This window comes from Pollachius pollachius (genome assembly GCF_949987615.1).
Source record: "Pollachius pollachius genome assembly, chromosome: 14".
Lineage (NCBI taxonomy): Eukaryota > Metazoa > Chordata > Actinopteri > Gadiformes > Gadidae > Pollachius > Pollachius pollachius.
In genome coordinates this window covers 13687058-13714557 of record NC_136947.1, presented here as the reverse complement: position 1 = coordinate 13714557, position 27500 = coordinate 13687058, and positions in this window count along the sequence as shown.

Below are 27500 nucleotides of genomic sequence, written 5' to 3'. Positions count from 1 at the left end.
GTTCTGTATTTTTCTCCCCCCAGTGACGTCCTCACGTTGACTGAAACTCAATATGTGTGCCCTTCAATTCCCCCTGCCTCCTCTTTAATCAATCCACTACCCTTTAGAACTGTGGAGGGGGGGAGGGGGGGGTGTCTGGTCACATTGGCCCTGCTTGGCCCACCACTGGGAGACGAGAGGGGGAGGTGAGAGGGAGGAGAGAGAGAGAAAAATGAGAGGAGAGAGAGAGAGAGGAGGAGGAGATAGCGGTAGAAGATAGAGAGGGATGGGGGAGAAAGAGGGATGAGATAGAGAGAGAGGGGGAGAGGAGAAGGAGGAATGGGGAGAGGGAGGGGGGAGAGGGACATGCAGAGGAGAGATGAGAGAGAGGGAGAGAAAAATAGAGGAGCTGATATAGAGAGAAAAGGAGAGAGAGAATGAGGTAAAAGTGTGTGTGAGAGCAGGCGAGACAAGAGCCAGAACTGTGGGAGTGGAATAGACAGAGAGAGGGTGTGAGAGAGGCGGTGTGTAAGAGAGGCCGGGTGGGAACCTCCACACACTGCCTCTCTGGGTGAACCTGACAGGGAATATTTCTGCATAGGCACAGAGGCTATTTATGCTCAACCCAATACGACGCCCTGTCCAGAGGGGATGATTCACGCTCACTTTGGGTGGGCGGCCAAGCACACAGGCAGCCGTGCACTCTTACATGGACACACACACGGACACAAACACATACACAGGGACACACACGCACACACACACACATGTGCATACACACACATACACACAAACAAACACAAACACACACACACACACACGCGCACGCACACACACACACACACACACACAGAAATGTGCACACAAACGCACACACACAGGCACCCATGCGCTCTTACACACACATGCACGCGCACACACACACACACACAAACACACGTCCACGCAGGCAGGCAGGCACACACACACACACAAACAAAGGCATGCACCCGCATACACACAGACCAATACTTACACATGGACGCAGGCAAGCACAGACACACACACACACACACACACACACAAACAAACACACACAGACGTCACACATCGACCCACGCATGTATCTACATGCACACATGCACTCACATCATGCAGACTTGCGACTGCATAGGGCAGGTTTCAGATTTTCAGCTCCCCAAAAAAAGGAAGTAGATATGTCCTACTGTCACACAGCCACCCCCCCCCCCCCATCTAGCCAGCTGTTGCATTGCTTGGATGATGGAGTTGATTGGCCAATCTGAGGGCTTGAACCTCCAGATGCTCTGCTGTTGTGGATTCACGGAGGAAGTTTATTTATTTGTTTTCCCCGAGTTTGTTCACAGAACACCATCAGAGCTCCAACGCTGCTTTCCACATTGCCGTTTCAGTTTCAGTTAGAATTATTTACTTGTATTTTTATTTTTATTTATATTGGTTGTTTATATCACGATGCCAGGCGGAGTACATTTCATTTCTTTGAGGAGAGAGTGTGTGAGCGTGCGCGTGTGTGCGTGTGCGTAACTTTTTCGTCGCCTATTTTAAGGGATTTGTGTGGAGATTTAGCGCCATTGTTTGAGACGCGAGGAATCCTAGTGCGAGAGCCTTTTCCTCCCACGCCGCTTTCTCTTGGCCTCAGACAATATCTACAAGCAACCCTGAAGCTGCACTAAAGACACACAATACCTGCCAACAATGCCCACCAACGCTCTGCCTCTCATGTAAGCCAACAGAGAAGGATGCGCTCACAACAAAACTTCCAGGGCATTGGCAGGAAAAATAAAACAATAAAAAAAATTTAAAAAAAGGATTCCGACCCAAAAAGGTGCTGGTGCTACGGCTTCGCGCGGTGCGGCGCTAAACTCCCCCGACCTCACCGCACGCCGCTCCCATCAGCGATCGCTTCCTGCGTTCTCCGTCTTCAAGGTGGATAGCATCGGAGGCGCTGCCCTTCCCGTGGCGTCAACACAGTTAGTACTCCATCAAATAAACGGCGAGCATCAAAATGTTCTACGACCGTTTCATCCGGCATCAACCCCGCCCCCACCTCTGTGTTATGTCTCTACGAAGCGATACTTTGCTGGCCGCTGGTTGTAAACATCGACACAGCTGTAACACAAGGTGTGTGCGCGCTTTGACTTTGGCGCGACTTTGGTGCGACAACAAATAAAAAATCGACAGTGTACTTGACAAAGGTTTTAGTGGTCATCTTTCAAACACTGTTCAATACTTGTGACCACGACCACATCCACAGCAAACATATCGAATCTCATCTACGTATTCGATTTTTTTACGAACGCAAAAGGAATAATGCAAAATATCCCAGATCATGGCAGCAAAATGGTGCACAGTGACATTACACTATCTTGGATTCATTACTCATGTCTTTTGGCGGGAATCACCATTGAAAAGTATTCATTTATTCACAGTTTCTCGCCACCTGCGTTAATGAGGCTCGACAGGTGGGCGATGGGCTGGGGAATAAGGCGTTCCGCCCTGCACCACAGCAGCCACACACAGCGGCCCGGACACAGATCCTAAAGCAGCGCTCTGCACGGAGGAAGCCTTGAACAACATGTTCTTATGATGAGTCTGGGCTCCGTGTTGAATAACATGAATGTTTGATCTGCTCCACAAGGCTCAAGGCCTGGCTATTAGGATGAGTTAGAAAGTGCTTGTGGCTCATAACGGTATTAATATAGCACTCAATTATGCAAACTGATGATGGTAGAAAAGTCGCAGGTTCAGTCAGTTGAAACACCCTCTCCATTTTTCTTTGGCTCCAGCTCTGGTTTACGGTTCATTTCCGTTCATTTGTCTCTGCTATTTAGCATTTCGTCATTCAGGATAGAGGACTTTTTTTCCAGAGCGATTTACAGTGGATTGATTCAGGTCGTCGAGGACCTGCATTGGAATAGGGCATCTTTGTCAAGGACACCTAAAGGTTAGACTGCGGACAATGAGCGGTTGAAACTGGAACTGTCCGGCTAGGAGTTCAACCAACTTACCGCTGCGTAATACTACCACTGCTATTTTCTGCTCATTTCTGTCGTGACCCCCGAGTTTTACATCTGGGACGAATGATGTGCAAATTTATGCTATCTTACCCTTACTAAATGGTGTATTTGTTATTCATACATTCGCAGTGTTTACACTTATCTCTGAAAACTCAAAACCCTGGGAGGGAGGACTTTTACCTTGAAGGCCTGCTCCTGGGCCCTCCTTGTGACACTCTTCCTGTCCGTCTGTTTGTCCCCCCCATCCAGCCGGTGGACTACGAGAGCCGCAGTTCCTACTCCTTCTCGGTGGAGGTCCTGAACCCCATCGTGGACCCCCGCTTCCTGCGGCGCGGGCCCTTCAAGGACCGGGCGTCCATCCGGGTGGCGGTCCTTGACGCCGACGAGCCTCCCCGCTTCTCCCGGACCCGCTATCTCATGGACGTGTCGGAGAACTGCCCCCCCGCCTGCACCGTGGGCCGGGTCAGCGCCGTGGACCCCGACACCGGGCTCACCAACAACATCAGGTACACACACACACACACACACACACACACACACACACACACACTTATACATACATATACATACACACACACACACAGGTGTGTAAATACACATACACTCACCCACACACACATGTATACATACACAAACATACACACACGTGTATAAATACACATACACCCACTCACACACACACGGATACATACATATACATACACACACACACACACACATGTGTAAATACACATACACCCACCCACACACACACGTATACATACACATACACACACACACACACATAAACATTTAGACACACACAAACACACACAATTTAAGTAATTTAGTTGTCAGTGTCCTAGGGTACCTTGAGGGCGATTTTAAATTAAAATGTATTATTATTATTATTATTGTTATTATTATTATTATTATTATTATTATTATTATTATTATTATTATTATTATTATTGTTTATCAGCTTGCATCCACATCCATTTTTCTGAGAACATTGCAAAACTAGTGCTTGTTTTTCTAAAAAAGGTTCTAAAAAGATGTGTCCAGAGTGCAGAGCAGAGATGGACAGAGCCAGTAGCATTAGGAGGTGGTGCTATATCTGTTATTGCATGATAGTTACATCTCAAGATACCAAGGGTGGTCGAAGTTCAACAAAAGAGCTAAAAACAACTGTGTGCACATATTATTAGATGTACCATACGATACTATGGTAAACTATAAAATACTATGCCATACCAAACAATACTATACCGAACTATGATTCTATGCTTAACTATTAAATACTATGCTTTACTATAAAATACTATGCTAACTATATAATACCATGCTTTGCTATACAATACTGCACTATACAATTCTATGCTAAATGATATAATACCTTGCTATTCTATACTTGCTTAACTGTAAGACAATACGATACTTTACTATTATACTAAACTTTACGATACAATATAGTACTATATTTAACTGTAATAAACTATTCTATACTAGTCCAAATTAAATGTTTAGAGACCTTTTGAGACTGAGACATAGGACTGTTTATGTGTGGGCTCATGTCTACTAAATAATTAGCATTAGAGTTCAAACCACGTTCAGTATTGATTACACTTCCTGGACATCCTCCTAAGTACTACTGCTATCGCGCAACTAATCCTGATCAATACACATCCACTCCCTCATCCCCTCCTAACTCTAGTCCTCAGCCAACTTCCTGTTTCATTCCTTAGCCAACTTCCTGTAACAGTCCTGGGCCAACGTCCTGTAACCGTCCTTGGCCAACGTCCTGTAACAGTTCTGGGCCAACATCCTGTTTCGATCCTTGGATAACTTCCGGTTTAACCGTTTTTTTGTTACTGTTGCCATGACACTGCTTCCACAAAACAATACTGCTTCCACAAACAATGCATAATTTTGAAAGTAATAATAATTATTTTAGAATTATCTAATTATGTATCATGTTATATTATTTTATACTTTATATTGTTTTGCAATATTATATGATGATCATTATTCAATTATAATAATTTATTAAGTCCAGCATTATGCAGAGGATTGCCATAAACACAAGTGATGAGTACGTTTCTCTGAAGAAAGACGTTGAAAAGCGCATGAGTGTCTTGTTCTGCGAACAAACAAAGCCTTCATTGAAACTGAAGTACTTCTCAGAAGCCTTTATTTCTTTTTCTGGCAACAGAAAAGTAGTGGATGATGGATCTATTTCAATGGCGCGCGTGCGCCCGGCTAATGAAACACGGAGCGGAGCAAGAGGCTCTGCCGCTCTATTATAGTCCGCCAGAGAGAGGCTGGGGCGCGCTCTGAACACGGATGATAAGGGGAACGCACTGCCCGTGTTCCCTTGAGCAAGACGCACTCACAAACACAGACGCATACACATGTGCCACATGAATGCCCACACAGACAAACAAACACATCGCACACACATGGATGTGTGCATACGTGCGCACACACACACACACACACACACACAAACACACACACACACACACACACACACACACACACACAAACACAGTTACTAGCACACATACATACACACACACATAAATACTGTTATTATGACACACACAAAAAAAAGCTAATAACACACACACATAGGCTAACAACCACACAGCCTTTCTCTCTCTGTGTGAAGCTTGTGTGTGTGTTGTGTCTCAAGGTCTCACGGAGGGAACGTTGTGATAGGTCGTTAGCCACCAGAGAAGAAGCAGCGTGCACCAATTAGAGCCAGCAGCTGTGCTGGGGTGCTGAGAGTGTCTGCGTGCGTGTGTGTTTGTGTATGTGTGTCCGTTAGAGAGTGTATGTGTTTGCATCGGGGAGTGGAGGGGGTGTGTGCGTGTGCGTGCGGATGGGGGTGATAGTTTGGATATTCATAACGATGTGCAGATAATCAGTCTCACTTCAAAGAGGCTCCTATCTCCACCATTAATCGCCCCCCTTTTATTAATTCCTCCGTCGTTTTGTGAGCTGTCTCTCTCGCTCTCTCTCTCACCCTATACCTTATCTCGCCCTCACACACTTGTGTGCCGCTCTCAACCGCTCTGTATGCTACCCTGGGTACTCTTGTTTGTTTCTCTCCTTCTTCTCTTCCTCTCCTGTCTTCTTTCAGCTCACTTTGTGTCGTTCTTCCGTCGTCTGACCTCAAACTCAATATGCTCCGCTTTTTGTGTGCCAGAAGTGTTGTCCTCTTTCTCTACATCTACATCTACCTCTCTCTCTCTCTCTCTCTTGCTCTCTCTCTCTTTCTGTCTGTCTGTCTGGCTGTCTGTCTGTCTGTCTGTTTGTCTGTCTGTCTGTCTGTCCCTTTCTTCTCTATCTATCTCTCCACCACGTCATTCAATAGAGCTTTATTGGCATGGAAAATAAACATTTAGATTGCCAAAAACTGTTTAAAAATGTAAACAAAAAACTCTCTCTCTCTCTCTCCCTCTCTCCATTCCTCACCCCTCTCTCTCTCTCTCTCTGACTCCCTCTCCCCCCTCCCACTCAACCTCTCTTTCTCTCTCTCTCCCTCTATCTCTCTCCCTCCCTGCCTCTCTCGCTGTGACTCCCTCTCCCTCCCTCCGACACAATCCCTCTCTCTCTCTTTCTCTCCCTCTCTCTCCCCTTATCTCTTCCCCTCCCCCCCTCTCTCTCTCTCTCTCTGTGACTCCCTCTTCCTCCCATCTTCCTCTCTCTCTCCCGCTCTGTCCCTCTCTCGTCCCCCCGTCCCCCAGGTTCTCCATCGACCCCCAGTCGGACCCCGAGGCGCTGTTCCGCATCACGCCCGACAGCGGCCTCATCACAACGGCGATGGAGCTGGACCGAGAGCGCGAGCACTGGCACAACATCACCATCATCGCCACGCAGAGAGGTCAGAGGTCAAACCATCACACTTTTGCACCGAACACATAACAAAAAACAGAAAAACGTCTAACCTTTCCAACGCCAAGAGAGCTTTTTTCACAATTAGTCCATTCGGTTTCTCCCGCTATTAAGTCATTACAGTGTGTCCAATTGGAGCCCACTTAGCGGTTATTTCTGTCGCATGTGACCGGCGGTGAACACAGCCAAGGATGGGGGGGGTGAAGCCCTCCACCTTTAACATCGGTCACACAGCAGATGCTTTTATCCGGCGCCACTTACAGATGAGGCGGCGAGCGATCAGAGTTGGAGTAAAGAAAGTGTTGTGTGATCCAGTTTCTCCGTACCAACCTTGACCGAATGTAGGCCTTATTCTGAAGTGCATAATCGTCCCTTTAACAGGTCGAGGTACAAGCCTGATCTTCACTTATCGTATCAATTAGGTCGTTTTGCCAGGCGCCTTTTTACACCAAGTTCATTATTTAAACTCACTTACTTAAACTCACTTGATGAGTGAATGCGAGCGTGTCACAGAGAGAGCGTTTCTTCCAAAGTGTCGGACAATGAATGCAGAACCTGAAGTGGGGGTGGAACCAGCCCAAGGTAATTCTATTATTTAGGCTGGAGGATCTTCCGACACAGACACTTTTAGACGCCAGCTGAGTACCTTTGCTATTACCTTGGCCACTATCGACCATTTAATTATTAAGGCTGTCAGTCTCTTCCATCCGAAGCGACTTACAGGGAACTCAGATACTTGACAATAAGGTTCAGTAGGGGATTCAACCTCAGCTTGGACAGGATGGCTTCACACTAAATATCCTGACCAATATGTAGGATCCCTTGGTAGGAATCCTACAGATTGTGCACATTAAGGGTATCAACACCAGAACCATTCGCCTGGGAATGAAACATTAGAGCCAGCTTAGTATCCTACCATCCTTCAGACCATATTGTGTACATTTCCTTATACATCATACTTACTAAACCCACTCGTTGAAGAGGTACTTAAAGAGCTTGGGGGAAGATGTTTGGGCCCTTTACTCCGTCCCTAACCCATGGCTTTTAAGGGGGTATTTAATATGTCCGTACCGTTGCGTGTCCTCTTGAATCACAAGACAAACGGCGGACGCTATGCCCCTACGCCCCCACCCGTATCGAGTGCTAAACGCATTAGCTGCCATGAAACAGGAGCTGTTGCTAGGAGCTAGGAGCACAGCCATGAGAGGATGCAGAGGGGTGGGGGGCGACGACAGGGCCAGTCGATACGAGTATGGATCTCCATCATGGGTTTGAAGTATCTGTTGTTATGAGCGACGTATTCCCCAAAGGACCCAGATGCCGGCGGGGGCAGGGAAGTGGGGGTGGGGGGGAAGAAAAGAGTCACGGAATGTCAACCACAGTCACTGTCAAAGGGGGATGGGAGCATGTGGCCGTAACCCCTGAGGTGGGGCCAGGCACTCAGGGTGTCCTCTTGGCCAACGTCAAACAACCGCAGGGGCCCCAAGAGCCAAATTGCTGGACCGTGTTTGGGCCCATCCAGTGGGGACAATGAGGAGTCTGCTTTCCATGCTGGCCCGCTCCTTCTGGCAGGGGTCGGGCTATTGTGTTCCTCGCTCCTCACTTGAAGTCAAGCGGCCGCGATTGCACGGATTCAGCCTCATCTCGAGCTCCATGGCGGTGCTGGTGTCTGTTGACCACTGGGCCGCCTAAAAGCATTACAGAGAGAGGGAGAGAGAGAGGGAGAGAGAGAGGGAGAGAGAGAGAGAGGTAGAGAGAGGTAGAGAGAGAGAGAGGTAGAGAGAGAGAGAGAGAGAGAGAGAGAGAGAGAGAGAGAGAGAGAGAGAGAGAGGTAGAGAGAGAGAGAGGTAGAGAGAGAGAGGTAAAGAGAGGTAGAGAGAGAGAGAGAGAGAGAGAGTGCGAGAGAGAGAGAGAGAGAGGTGGAGCGTCAAAAAAAAGGATAAATAAATTTAAAAAAACGCATCAGACAGAAAACACCACTTCAACATTTCAGGGCAGCAGAAAAGTTTGTATTATGCTTCTTAAGTACTTGAAGATAGAAGGGCAGAAGGCCTCCTCCTCCCCCTCCCCCTCCCCCTCCCCCTCCTCTGGCCCCCTGCTGGCGTGGTGGGAGAGAGAGGCTGCCTGTCCCGTATAATGAGCTGTGGCGCGCTGCGCGGAGCGGCGGAGGGGCTGGCCGCAGCTCTAACAGGAGCAGCAGGAGTGCCTGTGTGGCTACAGACAGACCCTGGCTCGGCTCACAGCCATTACAACCAGAGCCCCCCCCCGCCAGCACCGGGGAACCTATGGCCACCTTCCATGACAGGGTTAGGGCCCTGGGCGTGCGAGGCAGCCGTCCAGATGGAAAGAGGGAGAGGGAGAAAGAGAGAGAGGAGGAGAGAGAAAGTCTAGGTGTGTGCGTGTGCGTGTGTGTGTGTGTGTGTGGGTGTGTGCGTGTGTGTGTGTGAGTGTGTGTGTGTGTGTGTGTGTATTTTTGAATGTTTCAGCTTCAATATGATTTGTGGCATCAATATAACAGCAGAGCTGTCCTGCTGAATGATTCAGTGAGCCATTTCGATTACGGTGGGTGTGTCTGTCCGTGTCTGTGTGTCTAGGTTTGTGTCTGGATCGGTGTGTGTTATTTCTGGTCGTAGGTGTGAGGGTATGGGCAGGAGAAACTCATTTGTGTGTGTGTGTGTGTGTGTGTGTTTCTCTCTCTCTGACCATGTGTGTATGTGCACGGTGGTGTGTATTCACTCATGTATGTGTATGTATGTGTGTTGACGACACACTCGTGAGTGTCGTTTCAAGTTTTCAGCTATCATGAAAATGATTTGTTTAATCCTCAAAAATGCTTGCGTGTGTGTCTTGGCCTTGTGGCCGTGTTGTGTATTCACACTGCCATGTGTGTACCTCTTCATAAATAAACGCATACCAGCACCACACCCTGGTTAATGTATTGCAATCTGACTTCAAGATGTTTATTTTGTTTGCTTACCCAAATCCTATTCTCTTATTGGCTCCTGCAGATAACCCCAGTCAGGTGTCCCGGGTCCTTGTTGCCATAGAAACACTGGATCTCAACGACAACCCGCCGGAGCTGGACCGACAGTACACGACGGCCATGTGTGACTCTGCCTCTTCTGGACAGGTCCGTCTGTGTGTGTGTGTGTGTTTGTGTGTATGTGTGTGTGTGTGTGTGTGTGTGTGTGTGTGTGTGTCTGCAAGCACCTGTGTTCATGTTCGTGCACCTGTTTGTGTGTATGCGTCTGAGTTTGTGTGTTCAAGCACCTGTGTGTGTGTGTTTATGTGTGTGCAAGCACCTGTGTGTGTGTGTGTGTGTGTGTGTGTGTGTGTGTGTGTGCACACCTGTGTGTCTGTGAGCGTGCCTGGTAAGTGGGTTATTGGAGTAAACCTCCCACGTACCCATTGAGTGCTGACTTTTAACACAATTAATAATCCAGCTGTGGAACACTGCCAGTAAACCATCTAATCCTTTTTTAAAGACACCTTTATCTCTGAGTGCATCTCAGCAGCTCCCTGTTTCCTCCCTGTGTCGTATCGTACCAACCTAATGTCAGGTCTGTGACATTCATTACCTGCTCTTCCTCAATGCCAAAACGATGTCACTTCCCAGTGTCACTTTCCTCATCGGCAATGAGAAGCCTTTATGTAGCTCATCATGCTCACGATAGCCATCTTTCTTCGCTTGAACCCCCCCCCGAAAAACGATAAAAAAATAACGTGACATTCAGTGTCGGCCCAAACTGATTAAACTGGCTTCTACTGGGTCCCTTCGTCCTCATGATGGAGAGATAGTGTTCTTCACTTTAATTAGGAGATCCCTCACAGCCTCCCAGTCTCTCTTTACCTTTGTTCCTCTCCATCTCTCTCTTCATATCTCTCTTGAGTTTGGAGTGTTTCTCTGATATTCTACTGCTCCCAGCTCTATCTCTCTCCTTCTCTCTCTCCTTTGGCTCTACCTCCACACCCCCCTTCTCTCATACACCCCTCCCTCTCTCCCTCTCCCCCCCTCTCTCTCTCCCCCCTCTTCCTGCCCTGTCTCTCCCCCCTCCCTCTCCCCCTCTCTCTCTCCGCCCTCTTCCCGCCCTGTCTCTCCCCCCTCCCTCTCCCCCTCTCTCTCTCCGCCCTCTTCCCGCCCTGTCTCTCCCCCCCTCCCTCTCCCCGACTCCCCCTTACTCTCCCCATCTGTTGTTTTTACGGCTGTCTTCATTACCCAGCCATGTCTTTGTTGCTTCACCACTAAAGCTCTGATTTGATGGCTCTTGTGTTTGATTATTATTTATCTGCGTGTCGTGTCTGTGTGTGTTTGTGTGTTTTGTCAGTATTTGTTTGTTTGTGTTTGTGTGTGCTTTATGTATTTGGGTTTGTGTGTGTATTCATGTGTGTGGGGTGTTTTGCACGGTGGATTCATTCGTCTGTCTGCGTGTGTGTATGGGTCAGCTTGTGTGTGTGTGTGTGTGTGTGTGTGTGCGTGCGTCTGCGTAAGTATATAAACAAGCGTGATTTAGAACATAATTCTATTCCGCACGCAGGATCTTCTCAAAGCCTTGCTGAACGGAGGTTTTTCTTTTTTTTTTCTTATGACTGACGGAGAGCAAAAAAAGGAATGGTTCCTAGCGAAACGGAAATTAATCAGCTCGGAGCGTGGGCGCGGAGACACGTCGCCCAGTGCCCCTCGCTCATCAAAGACTCACATCAGTACCCGCGCGGGGGGCTTGCAGGGCCCAGCCGCTCGGCGCAGTTAAAAGAAGATTAAAGTTGGGTGTAAATATTTATCCTCCACCAGTGTGGTCACGCAGACACACTGTGTGTTTGTCAGCGTAGTAATCACCACGTTTAGCAAGTGCTGCCGCAGAGTCCTTCTCTGATGACTAGCTGCTGAATAGCGGGCTCTCTCTCCAGAAGATCCCAGGTTTCTTCTGCCTCTGTGCTGTACTCTTCTATTTCACCTCCAGCGCTCTCTCTCCCGCTCTCCCTCTCTCCCTCTCTCCCCGCTGTTCCAGAGTGTACAAGTGTGTGGGCACATGCATGCCCACTCACAAACACACATGCAAACACTCGGTCAGTGACTGACCGACTCACACATTGCACACGTACACACACACACACACACACACACACACACACACACACACACACACACAGCCTCTCTCTCACACAGTGTGTGTGTGTGTGTGTGTTCCAGGTGGTGCAGGTGTTGCGGGCGATTGATCGTGACGAGGGTGGGAACGATAGCACTGTGTATTTCAGCATCCCCCCAGAGTCCAGCGCCGCGCTCAACTTCACCGTGAGGGACAGCGGCGGTACGGCGACTCTCCTCTAACCTGCTTCCTCCACTCTGTCTCTATGTCTCTCCCTCGCTCTCACTCACACAAACACTCTCCCACTCTCTCTCTATGTCTCTCTCTCGCACGCACTCTCGCTCTGTCTTTCTCGCTCTGCTCCACTCTCGCTCTGCTCCACTCTCGCTATCTCTCTCCCCTCTTTGTGTCTTCCACCTTCCTTTATCTGTGATTTCTCCCTCCATCCTGTCTCCATTTAAAACTGTTTTTCATTTAATTGCTTTGCTCCTTTAATCCCTCCTCTCTCTCTCTCTCTCTCTCTCTCTCTCTCTCTCTCTCTCTCTCTCTCTCTCTCTCTCTCTCTCTGCCTCTTTACAATCATCCATCTCTACGCTCTGCTGGCTCCATTCTATCGTCCTTTTCTTCTTTTGTTATTCCTCTTTCCTCTTTGCCTTTTTTCTTTTGTCCAAATCCGTCCTTCTTGCACTTGTCTTCTGCCTCCCCATGGGTCTCTCTCTCTCTCTCTCTCTCTCTCTCTCTCTCTTACTCGCTCTCTCTTGCTCTCTCTCCCTCCATCTCTCTCTTCCTCCATCTTGCTCTGTCTCTCCATCCCCTCTCCTCTCCACCTTTGTATATATTCCTCTCTCTCTCTTTCTCTCTCCTCTCTCTCCCTCTCTCTCTCTCTCGCTTACTCTCTCTCTCTCACTTCTCTCTCATTTATTCTTAAGAAAAGCCTGAACGAAATTAACTTAAAATTAAAAAGTTAATTTGAGTCAAAGACTGTTGGCAGGTTTTCAAGAGGGTGTTGAAGAGGAGAGTAAACATGTGTGGATTCTAATTTAGGATGAAGATGCTTAAATCCTTTCCTCAGATCATTTATTCGAATCTGAAATGTTTAAATCTTGAATTAAAAATGTGTAAATAATTATGAGTGCTGCATAAATATGCATAAGAAATGTTCCGCCCCTCTCTCCCTCCTCCCCTTCTCCCTCTCTCATCCTCTCTCCCTCCACCCCTCTCCCCATCTCCCTCATCCCCCTACCTTCCCCCTGGTCCCTCTCTCCCCATTCTCTCCCCCTCCTTATTCTCCTCAATCCCCGCCCACATCCTCCCCTCTCTCTCTCTCCTCCTCCCCCCCCCTTCCCCCACCACCAGGCCCCACAGCCAGCCTGGTTCTGCTGTCCCACCTCCAGCCCATGTCCCGCTCCTCCTCCACCTCCTCCACCTTCACCCTCTACGTGCCGCTGGTGCTCCGGGACGGGACGTCCGGCCTGACCAGCACGGGCACCGTCACCGTGTCCGTCTGCCCCTGCCTGAGGGGCGGGGCCCGGGCCGAGGAGCGGGAGAAGGGGCGGAGCCAGGGGGCCCTGACCACCTCGGGGGCGGAGGGGGAGCAGGCGGGGGGAGGGGCCGAGTGGGAGTGGGAGAGGGAGGCGGTGTGTCTCCCCCAGCAGTCGTCGCTGCCCTCTCCCGGGCTCAGCACCGCCGCCCTGCTGGCCATCCTGGCCTGTGTGGCCACGCTGCTGGGTAACACAACTCTACATCATGTTACACTGTCCCGCTGTCACATGATAACACACGATGTTACATTAGGACCTGTTACATTGTAGTAATATCACATGATAACACACGATGTTACATTAGGACCTGTTACATTGTAGTAATATCACATGATAACACATGATGTTACATTAGGACCTGTTACATTGTACTAATATCACATGATAACACACGATGCTACATTAGGACCTGTTACATTGTACTAATATCACATGATAACACACGATGTTACATTAGGACCTGTTACATTGTACTAATATCACATGATAACACACTATGTTACATTAGGACCTGTTACATTGTACTAACATCACATGATAACACATGATGTTACATTAGGACCTGTTACATTGTACTAACATCACATGATAACACATGATGTTACATTCTGACCTGTTACTTTGTGATGATATCCCATGATATCACATGATATCATGTACAATAGAGCATGTTTGATATCTATTCTCTAAAATGGAGCCCACCATCTCAAAGGGAGATACCTTCATAATCAATGGTTAAATAAGTGAAATGATATCACATTTACTTTCAGTAAAATGGCAGACGCTTTTATCCAAAGTGACTTACAAGTTGAAAACAATCAAAGCTTTGGAACAATTGGAGTTACTGGCACCACCAAATTTCTTAAACCCATCTGGACGGAGTGCCGGGTATAATAGGAATCCCAACACAAGGCCAGGAGGACGTTTGTATTATTATTGTTGGCAGTGCAAAATGGGAGTCCATTATGTTTATCTGATATTTTATTGGTCTGCTTTTGTTGTTGTCCACTTGATGTGAATGCTGTTCAATGAGCAAGCAGACCCAGGGTCAGTCTCAGTGGTGCTTAGCTGTTTTCTAGCAACGTTCATTACCCAGTTTTTTGTGGTGAAAACCCTAAAGTGTTTCTGTATCTGCTTCAAATCACATTGATTTAACGCCAACGTCTTCCCATAATATCAATGCTGTCGCCTTTGTTGCTGGTTCGCCTGCAGCTACTAATCACAGGAAATGTTTTCCAGAACTCAAAGCCGTTAAAAGGCTTTGTTTCAAAGAATCTGTATCAAATAGCTGCAGTTTATGAGTCAGCAATCTCCTGCAACCCCCATATGTAAATCAGGCAGCCCAAAGTGGGGTCCCGGCCCCTCAGGTTGAGAACCACACTGCGTGAACACCTTGCGCACAGTTTCAACCAAGAAGACGTCCACACCCCAGCTGAGTCACCGGGCTAGCAGCGAGCGCAGACAGGCTAGGTGTTATCTCCCTGTGGCGCCCAGACGGCACTAAGAACACTCAGAACAGGAAAGGAAGTTACCAGACGCCATGGATCCACAGAGTTCACATTAGCGACTGGGATTCCATTAGCGCGTTAGCTTCCGCTCTTGTGCCGTGTCATTGTTGTTATCTGTCCTCCTGCCAAGGTGGCCACTAATCACTACGGAAATAGCAAAAGGGGGAGCGGGGGATGGGGGAGGGTACTCTGTCTCTGGGACGATGCCCGTTATAGAAACATCCCAGCCACCTTCGTCTGGGACGTCTCCTTATAGTGTGGCTGGGTCGCTTCTAGGGGAGAGGGAGGGAGACGGTGAGTGAGGAAGGGGGGAGGGTGTGTAAGAGAGGGAGATATATAGAGAGAGAGATAGAGAGAGAGAGAGAGAGAGAGAGAGAGAGAGAGAGACGGAGAGAGCTAGAGAGAGAGGAGGGAGGGAGAGAAGGAATAGAAGTGAGAGCTGAAGTAGGGGAGGGAGGGTGAGGGGCTCCCACCTAGGCCGGTGAGAGTGCCGGCGCTGGCAGTGTCTTGGCCCGCCGCCATCCAACAACACACAGCGTCATCTGTTTCTTTATGTTGTCATTCTGTTGCAGCGCCGCTTATGGCTTTGTTGATGGCTGCTGTTATCGTTAGGCACAGGGACAGGGACAGGGAGAGAGAGCGGGGGGGGGAGAGAGTTGGGCAAAGAGAGACGAGGGGAGAGAGTGCGAGCGAGGGAAATGCAGCATTTGTCACTACGGTGGATCTCTCTGAAACAGGAAGTAGGGGAAGCTGGAATTCGTCTCCATTAGAAGTACCGTCGCATCACTCCAGATGTACCGCCGCACATTTCCCTTCCAGCGATAGGAGTTTTTAAACTTAAAAGTGTTTATTTTATTCTATAGTTTAAGTCTGGTTGGTTTTTTCAAGCACTTTGACATAGTTAAAATACGATTTGCATTGATCAACTGAAGGGGCCATAATACACAGCAGAACCTTGACAATGAACTGAGGGGAAGGAGTGGACAAAATCAAACATACACACGCATACACACACACACTCACACACAGAAACACACACACACATAAAGACATACACACGCAAACACATACACACACACGCACACATACACAGAGAGAAACACATATATGTACACACACACACACACACACTCACAACACACAGATAAACACACACCTACATCTGAGGTGAACTAAATCCTCCTCTCCCACCGATACATTCTGTGTTGCACAGACACAGACACCCCATCTCTTCTCTCTGTGCTCTGAGCAATACATAATGCCTCCTAGATCTAACCTACAAGTGTGGAGCTGGTGGTGCTGACTGTGAATTAGGTTGGAAAGAAGATATTGCACAGCAATAGGTGCTAATGTATGCTTTATGTTTGTTTACCAACGGATAAACACCGCCAACAGGGGTATGGAACAAACAGAAATAGGGCTTCACAGGGGAGTGCTTATTCTACCATTTGTTAGACCTCCGATGGAAGGATAATTTTGTAAAAGAAAATTCCACAACACCAATGGGAACAGGCTTATTAAAATGCGACGTTAAGATCCTAATACAACGATATTTGGTGTCTGGCACTGAGTGGCTTTTAACCGAAGTAACGCTGTTAGGCATACTACTTTTATTTATCCCCACACTTTGTGGCTGAAAGTCTGCGTGTTTTAGCTCGCCGGCTGTTGCCTATGGCAACGTTTAGCCCCGCTGAGCGCAGGGACAAGTGGTGTTAACAGCCAGCCTCCTGCTGTCAGGTATAGATGCAAACGCTATTCAGCACAAGCAGGAACCTGGGGATAGTCATGCAGTGTTGTGTGCCGCCCCCAGTCTCCGGCCTACGGTCAGAGAGGGTGTTAATTCGTTGCTGTGGGGCAAACGCCTGGCGCCACGCTGGGCTCCGGGTCAGTGGGTCCTATGCTGGGGTAAAGTGTTTGTTGGTCAGGCCGGAGATCCACTCAAAGGGCTGAGTGGACGTAGCTCGGTCCGTCTGATCCGTCGGTGGTCTCTGATGTACACCGGAGCCCCATACTAGAACCTTTTTGTTGTGGTTTTGAGATGTGGTTTTAATGACCCTCTCTCTCTTCCTCCCCCTCTTCCCTATCTCGTTCTCTCTCGTCCGTTCTGTTTCTTTGAACCTTCCACTCTCTCTTCCTCCCTCTCTTCCTCTCATCATCTCTTTGCTGTCCCTTTTTATATGTTTTTAACTTTGTCCGTAACTAATGTCCTCTCCATCTCTTTCTCGCTCTGGTTATTTATTTTCCGCTCTTCCCCTTTCTCTACTGTTTCGTTGTCCTTCTCGCTCTTTCGTTCCCTCCCCAACTCTCTCTCTCCCTCTTTCTTTCGTTCACTCTCTCTCCTTCTTTCTCTCTCTTTCCCTCTCTCTCCCTCTGTCTCATTCTCTCTCACTCCCTCTGTCTCTCTCTCGCTTTCTCTCCATCTCTCTGCAACCCACATTCCTTACTGTGTCTTTGTCCTTTGCTGCCTTTCATACTCTCTCTTCCCCCACTCTCTCTCCTCCCCTCCTCTCTCTTTCCCTCACTCTATCTTTCCATCAACCTCTCTCCTCGTCCTCCCCCCCCCAGCAGTCACAGGCCTCTCCCTGTCCCTGCGGCGGCAGAAGCGGGACTCCCTGTCGCCCCTGGAGGAGGACGACGTGCGGGAGAACATCATCACCTATGACGACGAGGGCGGCGGCGAGGCTGACACGGCCGCCTTTGACATCGCCGCGCTGCAGAGCGCGCCGCACAGCTCCCGCACACGTGGCTACCGAACGCTGGACAGCCGGAACGTGTGAGTGGCCGGGGGAGGGAGAAGGGGAGAGAGGGGAGGGAGGGGGGATGGACGGGGGGGAGGGGGGAGGGAGGGTGGTGAAGGGGGGAGGAGGGGGGAGGGAGGGTGGTGAAGGGGGGAGGAGGGGGGAGGGAGATGGTGGAGGGAGGAAGGGAGAATGGGGGCAATGGAGTTAGCTAAGGGGAGAGGGAGGGATGGAGGGGGGAGGGAGGGAGGGAGGAGGTGGGAGGGACGGAAAAGGGGGAGGGTGAATGGGAGGGATGGAGTTAGGGAAGGGAGGAGGGAGGGATGGAGGGGGGAGGGAAGGAGTGGAGGGAGGGATGGGGGTAAGGAGGAACTGGGGGGATGGAGGGGGGAGGAAGGGAAGGATGGGAGGTAAGGAGGAGCGAGAGGTATGGGGTAAGGAAGGAGGGGGAGGGTAAGAGGAAGGGAGGGCTGGAGGGAGAGAGAAAGAAAGGAAGCAAGATGGGGAGGATGATGGGTTGCTGGAAGGGAGGAAGGGAAGGAGAAAGAAAAGGTGAGATTAGGGAGATATGGATGGATGGACAGACGAAAGTAGGGAGGGCAGGGTTGAAGGGAGGAAGGGAAGGGGGTAAAGATAGAGGAAAGGACGGAGGAAGTGAGGGATAAGTGAAGGACATAAAGCAGGCAGCCTGAATGGAGTGTAACACTGACCCAGTACCACCAATAGTGCACTGTCTCAATGCTAAGGTTGTGAACAGAGACATTTTTAATATACTGTTATTGTCTTTGAATGGCAGCTGTTCATAACGGCTTGTGCCTGTCTTTTACAAAGGTTCAAATATCAAAATTCACGGTACTACGAAATCTAAATATTAATAAACCGGCTGTTAGCGGCGTGAAATAATCTGCATCTACAAAATGTGCGGTTAATAAAACGCGATTTGACAGGCACGCTAGCCTAAATCGAGCCGCATTATGCACTTGTTACTCAGCCGGCGGGTTTTGGAAAATTCATTGAGGACCCCGGCTAGCCATCAGTCAATTCTAAGTACAAACAGATGTGTTCTGGTGCATCTGATCACGCCTTAAGGTGATTCCTTGTCGTTTTCTGGGAGCTGCGGTGTAACTTTGTTTGCGTGTTGGCATGCATATGCATGAGTGCGCACGCGTCGAGTCAGGATCCTCGTGTTTGTGCTGAATATCGAGTGGCATTCTGCTGAATTACCTCTAAGAGCTAATTGGCTGGGCCCGCTTAGTAGTTGGTAGAACAAACAACGATGTCAGAAAGCAGACCTGCTCTCCATGAGGTGGCCTTCATCTCTCCGCCGACACTTAATTGATTCACTTGTGGTTATTTATCACGCCGCGGTTGTAATCAGTCACCCGATGGAGTCGTAGACACAACGGGCCGATCAAGCTGTCCGTGTCCACTTTGAAGTCCCTGTGTTGTGTTCACGCCCACACACGTCTTCTGACCCCGCTGTGAGGTAGTTAACGGAGCTTTGATGTTCTTCTCCACTAATCGGCATGGCGCAGATAATGAGCTAGATGAATGGATGAGTAATGTCCGACTCCTACGAGATGTCAGAGGACGTCTTGATCTTAATGCGCAGTGGCGCGTGTACCTGTCAGTTCCCTCTTTGAAACAAGCATTTGATCATGGTAAAGAGCAATATGCCTCAGACAAAACACACTATGTTTAGACTTAAGATTCAAGTTTATACACATTGTCAATCTTATTCAAATCAACAGTTGAATGAATGCACAGCAGGCAGGTTGATGTGTTTTGTACCCTTTTTTTATACTCAAAAAACAGGACTTCATAACATCAGTGGAAGAACCCGCACCCCTCAATCGGCCATGACACAACAAATGCAACACTTGAAGTGCAGTACAGTCAGGGAATTACCTTGGCGCTGTGAGTTTGTATTGCAGGTTGGAATGAGCAGTTTTTGCAGGGGGGTGTTGGGTTGGGTGTTAATGTATTCTGTCTAAATCAAGCACAGCCTTTTATTCACGCTTTGTCATAACGCCTGCAGAAGTGAAACGCCCTGACTAAGGCTGGAGCCCACAGTGGTTTATTATACTTTATTTACCCTGGTCAGCGAGTAGGGGAAAGATCTGAAAACAAGACGTCCGCACTCAACCAAGACGCCCCCCTGGCTGTGCTTACTCTCTCCAGAAGGTATTCCCAGCACAGCCAGGACAAGGCGCGCACCTACAGCTGGGCTCAGCACCCAGGCGTGGACCCCAACTACCCGGGCCCCGGAGCGGGGGCCCTCTACGGCCGGCTCTGCTACAGCAGCCACACCCTCCCGGTGCTGCGGCGCGGCCCCGCCGGGGGCCCCTTCGAACAGGGCGTGGCCGAGCCCGGGTACCGTATCCCCGGGGGGTCCGGGGTCCACCCGGACCACTCCCTGGTCATCCAGAACCAGGCGGCCACGGTGGGCACCATGGAGTCGGGCGCGGTCTATATCAGCCCCACGGAGCGGAACGGCGCCGGATGTAGCGGCGGCGGCGGCGGCGGCCGGAAGGGAAGCCGCTCGGACAGCCGCGACGGCACAGCATCCCAGGGCAGGGTCAGCACGTCGGACGGGGGCACGCCGCGGACCGACGACGGCCGCGAGAGGGCCGGGGCCGGGGCCGGGTCCGGGGCCGGCGGCAGCTGCACCACGGAGGGTAGCGGAGAGGAGAAGATGAACGGCCACGCTCAGGAGGGAGACTGGGTGAGGAGGCGCAGGGATCTGGGCATCCTGTTGGAGGCATGGGGGAGGGAGGGAGGGAGGGAGGGAGGGATGGAGGGAGGAATGGAGGGAGGGATGGAGGGAGGGAGGGAGGGAGGGAGGGAGGGAGAGAGGGATGGAGGGAGGGAGGGATGGAGGGAGGGAGGGAGGGAGGGAGGGATGGAGGGAGGGAGGGGTGTGTTTGGATGCAGACGGATGGATAGAGCAATGCATGGATGAATTCATGAATGGAGGATGGAAGGATGTGGGATGGACTAATGAGAGGGAGAGACGTAGTGAAGGAGATGCAAGCGGACGGATTGGTGTAATAAAATGTGATACATTCATGAAACGGGAGGCAGGTGCATTGTAAATCTTCAATAAATGATAAAAAATATCTCTTGATGAAATATAAATGTCTGAGGTTGTTAAAAATAATTTGAATATTTTTCCTCGCCGTTCCTCAAACGGCAGCGGAATTAAATCACACCATGCTGATAGCAAGGGAGGATTTAAACATTCAAAAGTTTCTTCTTCTCCACAACCTCTTTCTTCAGTGGTGGATAATTGATGGTTCCTTTATGTTTTTTTCATCTGCTGATGGCCTCCCTCCCATCACATCTCACAGTGCAGTGTTAGCTCATTCTAGTCCACAGCCACCCACTAACCGCTAACACTCCCTAATGGCTCCTCTTCTCCTCTCTCCCTCCACCTCCACCTCCACCTCTACCTCCGTCTTCTTACCTCCATCTCTACATCCATCTCTACCTCCATCTCCTCCACCTCTTAATCAACCTCCACCTCTACCTCCTTCCTTACCACCCTGTCTAACCCCATCCCTCACTCCCTCTCTACGTTTAACGCTACCCTGCCTTCTCTTCTTTGTCGACTAATTTCAAACTATCCTCTTTCCTCCGCTATCCATCCCATGTCCTTTTATCTTAATCCCCCTCTCCTTTCTCCTTCACTCTCTCCCTCTCTCTCCGTTACTCTCTCTCTCTTCCTCTCTCCATCTGTGTGGCCTTGGATTTACACCTGCAATCCCCCGCTACGTCTCTCCTCCCCATCTGCTGAGCGTACCCCCTCCACCCTTAACCCCCTCTCCCCCTCCGGCCTCAGTCCCGGACTGAACCCACCACTGCTCCCCTTCCTCCCCTGCAGGTCCAGTCCCAGACCCTCCCCCGGGAGCACCACCTGGTGCTGACCCGCTCCGGCTCCGTCATGGGCCAGGGCCCGCACGGCATCGGAGGCTGGGTGTGCGACTCGGCCACCCTCCCCCTGGCCGGTCGCAGGGCGTCCCGCTCCGTGCACTCGCCCAAGAGGGCGGGCCCCGGTCAGGCCGGGGAGCCTGAGTCCGGAGGTGCTGGAGGCGGTGGAGCCAACGGGAACGGGAAAGGCGGCGGCGGCGTCCCCACGGAGAACCAACAGCACCACCTGCAGCAGCAGCAGGGGGGCGCCGCCCGCAGCTACGGGGCCGGGCCGCAGGGCGAGGTGGCGGGCCCGAGGGACTACGCCGCCACCATGGGCCGTGGGGGTCTGGAGCTCAGCCGGCTGGAACGCGACGGCCCAGAGGGGGGGCTGCTGCTGAGCGGGGCGGCGCCCCCCATCTACCCCGAGGGGCCGGGGTTCATGGGGGGCTGGCGGGACCGCGTGGGCCTGGGGGGCTACGTGCTGGCCCGCAGGGACATGAGCCCCCAGATGCTGCCCTTCCCCGGCCAGGCCAGGGGGCTGTACGGAGGCGGGGCGGGCGGCGTGGGCTTCGGCGCCGGCTGGGTCCCGGGGATGGAGCCCGGGGCGAGGGGGATGGCCCCGGGCCCCGGCGGCGGGGGCCCCTCCCTGGCCCTGCGCGTGGGGGAGTTCCTCCGCCTGCGCCTGGCCCAGGTGACCCTGGACCCCACTCAGCCGCCCTATGACTCGGTGCAGGTGTACGGCCTGGAGGGCAGCGGGTCCCGGGCCGGCTCCCTGAGCTCCCTGGAGAGCGAGGGGGCCGCCGGCGAGACGGAGGGCTGGGGCGCCGGCCTGGAGGACTGGGGGCCGCAGTTCCAGAAACTGGCCCAGCTCTTCAAGGAGAGGGAGAAGGAGAAGGAGGAGGAGGAGCAGGGGAAGAAGGAGGAGGAGGAGGAGAAGGAGGCGCGGGGGGAGAAGAAGAGAGGCACAGCGGCGGGAGGAGGGGCAGGAGGAGGAGGAGGAGGAGGAGGAGGAGGAGGCGGCGCCGACAACAGTAAGAAGAAGAAGAAGCGCGGGGAGAAGGAGGAGCAGGAGCGGAAGGAGAAGGCGGGGGAGGGAGGCGCGGCCAAGAGACAGGAGGTGACGGTGTAAAGAAAAACAGAAGCACCGGAATCTCAAAGCTGGTTGGACGTGTACAAAAGGAGAGTCGTAAGCGGGCGAGGGCGAGAGCGACGGAACAGAGGAGAGGGAGCAACGGGCAGAGGAGTGACGGAGGATGGAGATGAAGGGACGGAGTAATGAAAGGAGACAGAGAGAAATGAGCCGGGGGGAGAGGGGAGGGAGGTGGTTGGGGTTTGGGGGGAGTAATGAATGCCGGGGAGGAGAGGGTTGGTGGGCGCGGGAGTTGGGGGTGATTGATGTAATTTACAGCAATAAGTGTTGGATCGCTGACACGCTTGAGCACAGATACCGAGAGATACAGAGACACCACGCTCCTCTCCCTCCTCCTCCTCCTCCTCCTCCTCCTCCCACTCCTCCTCTGGGTGATGGCGGTCTGTTGGAAACACTTTGGACAAATACAAGCGTTCCGGCCAAGACTTTTAATACAGATCTCACACTTGGATTGATAGAGAGAGAGAGAGAGGGAGAGAGAGAGAGGGAGAGAGGGGAGGGGGAGAAGGGAGGGGGAGAGGAAGGGCAGGAGGGAGGGAGAGGGAGAGACAGAGAGATAAAAGATGTCGTTTTGTTTTAATATGAGTCTACCTTTCTTTTTGTGTGTGTGTTCACGTGCGCAAGAGTGAACATTGTCTGAGCACAAGCACATGAAGCGGAGTTACTCTGAATGTTTGGAAGTTGGTGCGTCTGGGTGTGTGTGTGTGTGTGTGTGTGTGTCTGTCTGTCTTTAACTGTGTGTGTCTGTCTTTATCTTTGTGAGTTTGCGTGTGTGTGTGTGTGTGCATGTGTGTGTGCGCGCATGCTTCAAACAGTGCACAAGAATGTGGGCGTGGAAGCAAACACACACATAAAACACACACACACACACAAACACAAGGGACTTTCGGAACAGTGGGATATTTTCTTCTCCCCTGAACAATGTGCCAAACATAAACAATCAACAAAAAGGTTTCCGAGAGAGAAACGAGGCCCAGCGATAACGACGAAGGAGTGGACGTCTGTGAATTTAAACACGAGCAGGAGGGCAGTGCCAGCCAGCGCTGCAGGGGGGCGGAGCCAGGCTCGGACTCATTTGTACAGAACCATCGTTTTTTTATTGCATCTGCTGTGGCAGTAATGTGAATAATTCAACTCACTACTTCATTCCAGATCAAAATGATGAATCATTTAATTCCTGCAAAAGATTTTCCCCTTCTCTTTATGCCCGCCAGGATCAAAAAAAAGAAAACGGGAACAATTTTAACGATTAACGGATATGATTTCACACTTGCGTAACACCGTGATGCGTTGTTATGTTTACATGCATTACACAGACACACACACATACGTTATGCAGTACTGACGCATGCACACACACAAGGTATTAATGCAGTACACACACACACAGATAATGGACACCCACACCCACACACACATGAAGGACTGGGATGCTTTGTAATGTATTGGCTACAGTCTGAGATCAGATATCAGAGCCAAGAAAATCCTCAACCAATGCATTTTCCAGCCCTTTTCCTGTGACGTGAAGTTTCTCTGACTATAATTAGGAAACACTTATTGATGGCTTGAAATATCCAATCTAGTGCGAAGGTCATTTGTGTTAGAAATCTCCTCCCTCCTCTAAATCAGTCTTGAGGACCAACTGCCGTGTTATTAAAATAATCACGGATAATGGTCGAGCAGGCAATCAATACTGCACACTCCCTCTCTCCGCATCACTTGAATACACAACACAAAAACAACGACGCAACGACAATGTGGTTGAACATACTGTACATCAGCAGGCTCCCAACTAAAGGTTTATTTATTAATTTCCTGTCTATTCTTTAAGAACACTGGGATGCTAATGAGTTGAGTTTTCAGCTGGAATGCACTTTTGATACCGTGTTACGTACAATAGATTATAAATACTGTGGGGGATTCAAGTGTTTTTTTCTAAAGATGTCTATGGAAAAAGAAAAAAAAAATCAATGTCTGTATGTAAATACAATTTAAATGTAAATATCACTGGATAGTATTGCTAAGAGAGAATCTATATATATGAAAATGGAGGGGTAAAAAAATACGATCAATGTTCAATTGGGGCGCACAGCTGTGTGTTCTACAGAGGTTAATATCAGTGAAGCTAGCGGTGCCCGCTCAGCTACATGCTTTTAGAGTAATGGTCAAACATAACGTCTATTTGAAAGCTGTTGTTGTTTTAAGTTGGTTTTGGGCTGGCTTTTATGTGAAATGGGACAAGTCAGGGATTATACAATTCTATGTCATCTGTTCTTTAGACCTTTATAAGTCCAAGCAACATAAAGTCTGGCACAGCAAAATAAAAATCAAACACCAACATGTAATTTTTTTCAATTCCCGAAGGAGGCTCCATCGGATGTAAGCAAAGAAAAACCTTTCAAGAAAGTATATCCTTAAAGGAAATAAACACAAAATTGGCACATCTATTATTTATAAACACGCTAACTGTTTTTTTTCCTCACTTAGATTTCTCGCCTTGGAGGTGAAGGAAGATTTACCTTTTGAACACACACCGAATGAAAATACTAATACAAACCCACTCATTGCACAACCTCGATAAGCTAATGGGTTTTTCTGGACTAGAACTTTCTTGTTACAATCGGTTTCATTTTCCCGTTTAGGTGTGGCGGTTTGATGGTGTACTATGTGATGGTGTTCTGCTTTATTGCGTCTTACTGCGCACTGGACACTAACATGACTCTGACAGCGGCGGGCGACGGAAGAAATACTCCCACCTTGTTCCTGCCACAGTGTTTAAAGTAGCAATGTAGAGACACGTTTATATCAAAATAATGGTTTGAGTAGATCGCTCGGTCTGAAGTAGCGGCGTGACTAAAGGTTGACGTTTCTGTTACAATTGTCATTATCGTCTGTCATTTCTGTCTCACAATCGTGTGGCTGCCGGGAATCGCTCCGCTGTGTTGTCAACAAGCAAACGCCGGCACAGGTGGAAGTAGCCGGTTCTGACATCACAAGTGGAAGTATCTGGCTGTGACATCACAAGTGGGAGTGTCCGCCCAGATGTATGATGGATAGGTAAACTCCAGTCTGTCAGTGGCTAAAATCCACCCTTTATCATGCTTCATTCTGTTGGAAAACGTTCCAACCTGTGATGTGACACAAGTTAAATAGGGACCTTTTAAAGGTGCGTTCACACCAAACGCGAACGTAGTGATGCGAATCAGGCAAATTATTCGCTAGAGAAAACCAGCGACAAAAACTTGTCGCGCCACACTTTCGCCCTGCACGGGCGAGCGCGTTCACAAGGATTTGCAGCGCGACAAATTCGCTCGAGTTGAAATATTTCAACTTTGCCGCGACATTCGCGTGATGTCAGCCAATCAGCTTTCAACAGCGTGGCCACTGAGTGACATTTGTAACGTAACAGCCAATCAGCGTTCAACCGGCCAACCGTTCCCTGCAGTGCAGTCCGGGGTGAACCGCAGCAAATTCGCCCGAGTAAAACTTGCACTGCGACAGTTTATGATTTGTCGCGCGACAAAACTTGGGCGACAACGCGAACGGGCGACAAACGTGTCTTTTGGTGTGAACGCACCTTTAGAGCTGAACACCAGCCATGCTGCCCTGGAGGTTAGACATGAGGCATTACAGCTGTCAATGTCGGGTAACTAAACTATACACAAATCTGGGGAAGTACTGAAAGTCAACAAGTTGCCATTACTGCGACGGCATTTCCCTACAATGTGCCGGTGTTTAAAGCCAAGCAGTCTTAAGAACTGGACATCTTGCAGCCGCAGTGGCGGCGGCGTTGAGATACCGGTGCTCACAAAGCGTTGACCGGATTGGTGTGTAGCATATCCACTCCCCTCAGTAGTTCGTGTCCCAACCACCTTTCATGGCACACAGTACCAGTCAGTGGTGGACCATCTTTTCAAGAACACGGTCCCCCAGTGTGACAAACTTTAAAGTAAGGACACTGCAGTCTAATTGGTGTGCTTTTTCGTTAGCAAGCAAATACGAGCCTCCCTGCTTTGTGAGGAATACACGCAGATGATGGATGGACTGCGGATCGCGCTGCAAACTTTTTGTTTTTGGTTTCTTTATGTGTTGTTGTTTTGGCCGCAGCCACACTCAGTTTGAAGTCAAATGCTTTAATCATGAAGTCTGTGTCCACCAAGATATATTTGAAATGTTACATTGTTTTTTCGGCGCGACAGGCTTTGAATATAAATGCTACCACCTTGTGTTACGCAATACTGCCATCAACAACAACCCCCCCCCCCCAATCCCCAAAGACCAGCCGCTGCTTGAGGACTCTGATTGGCTGCAGGTGTTCCCACTTCTATCTTCCTTCTCAATTAATCCCCCTAACAGCTATTTCCCCGCTGATTGGCCGAAATCAAAAGCGATGATTCTTCCTGATTTCCGGGGAGGGGGCGGTGACTAAAAGGCCACTCCATGGATCTTATTATCCCTCCGTTCCAACGCACAGCGAGCAGCAACCGCATTGGTTTTCAATCAAACCCGTGATTAGCCTACACACTCGTTTGAAATCGAGCTAGGGCAGGAGTGGCGTCACAGTTGCCTTGACTACCCACAAAATGGCAGACGGAGCACCAATCCAAAAGTACCCCCCCCCCCCCCGGTCTCAGCATTACTCACAGTGCATGTAGGTCTGATGATGTCGTCGGT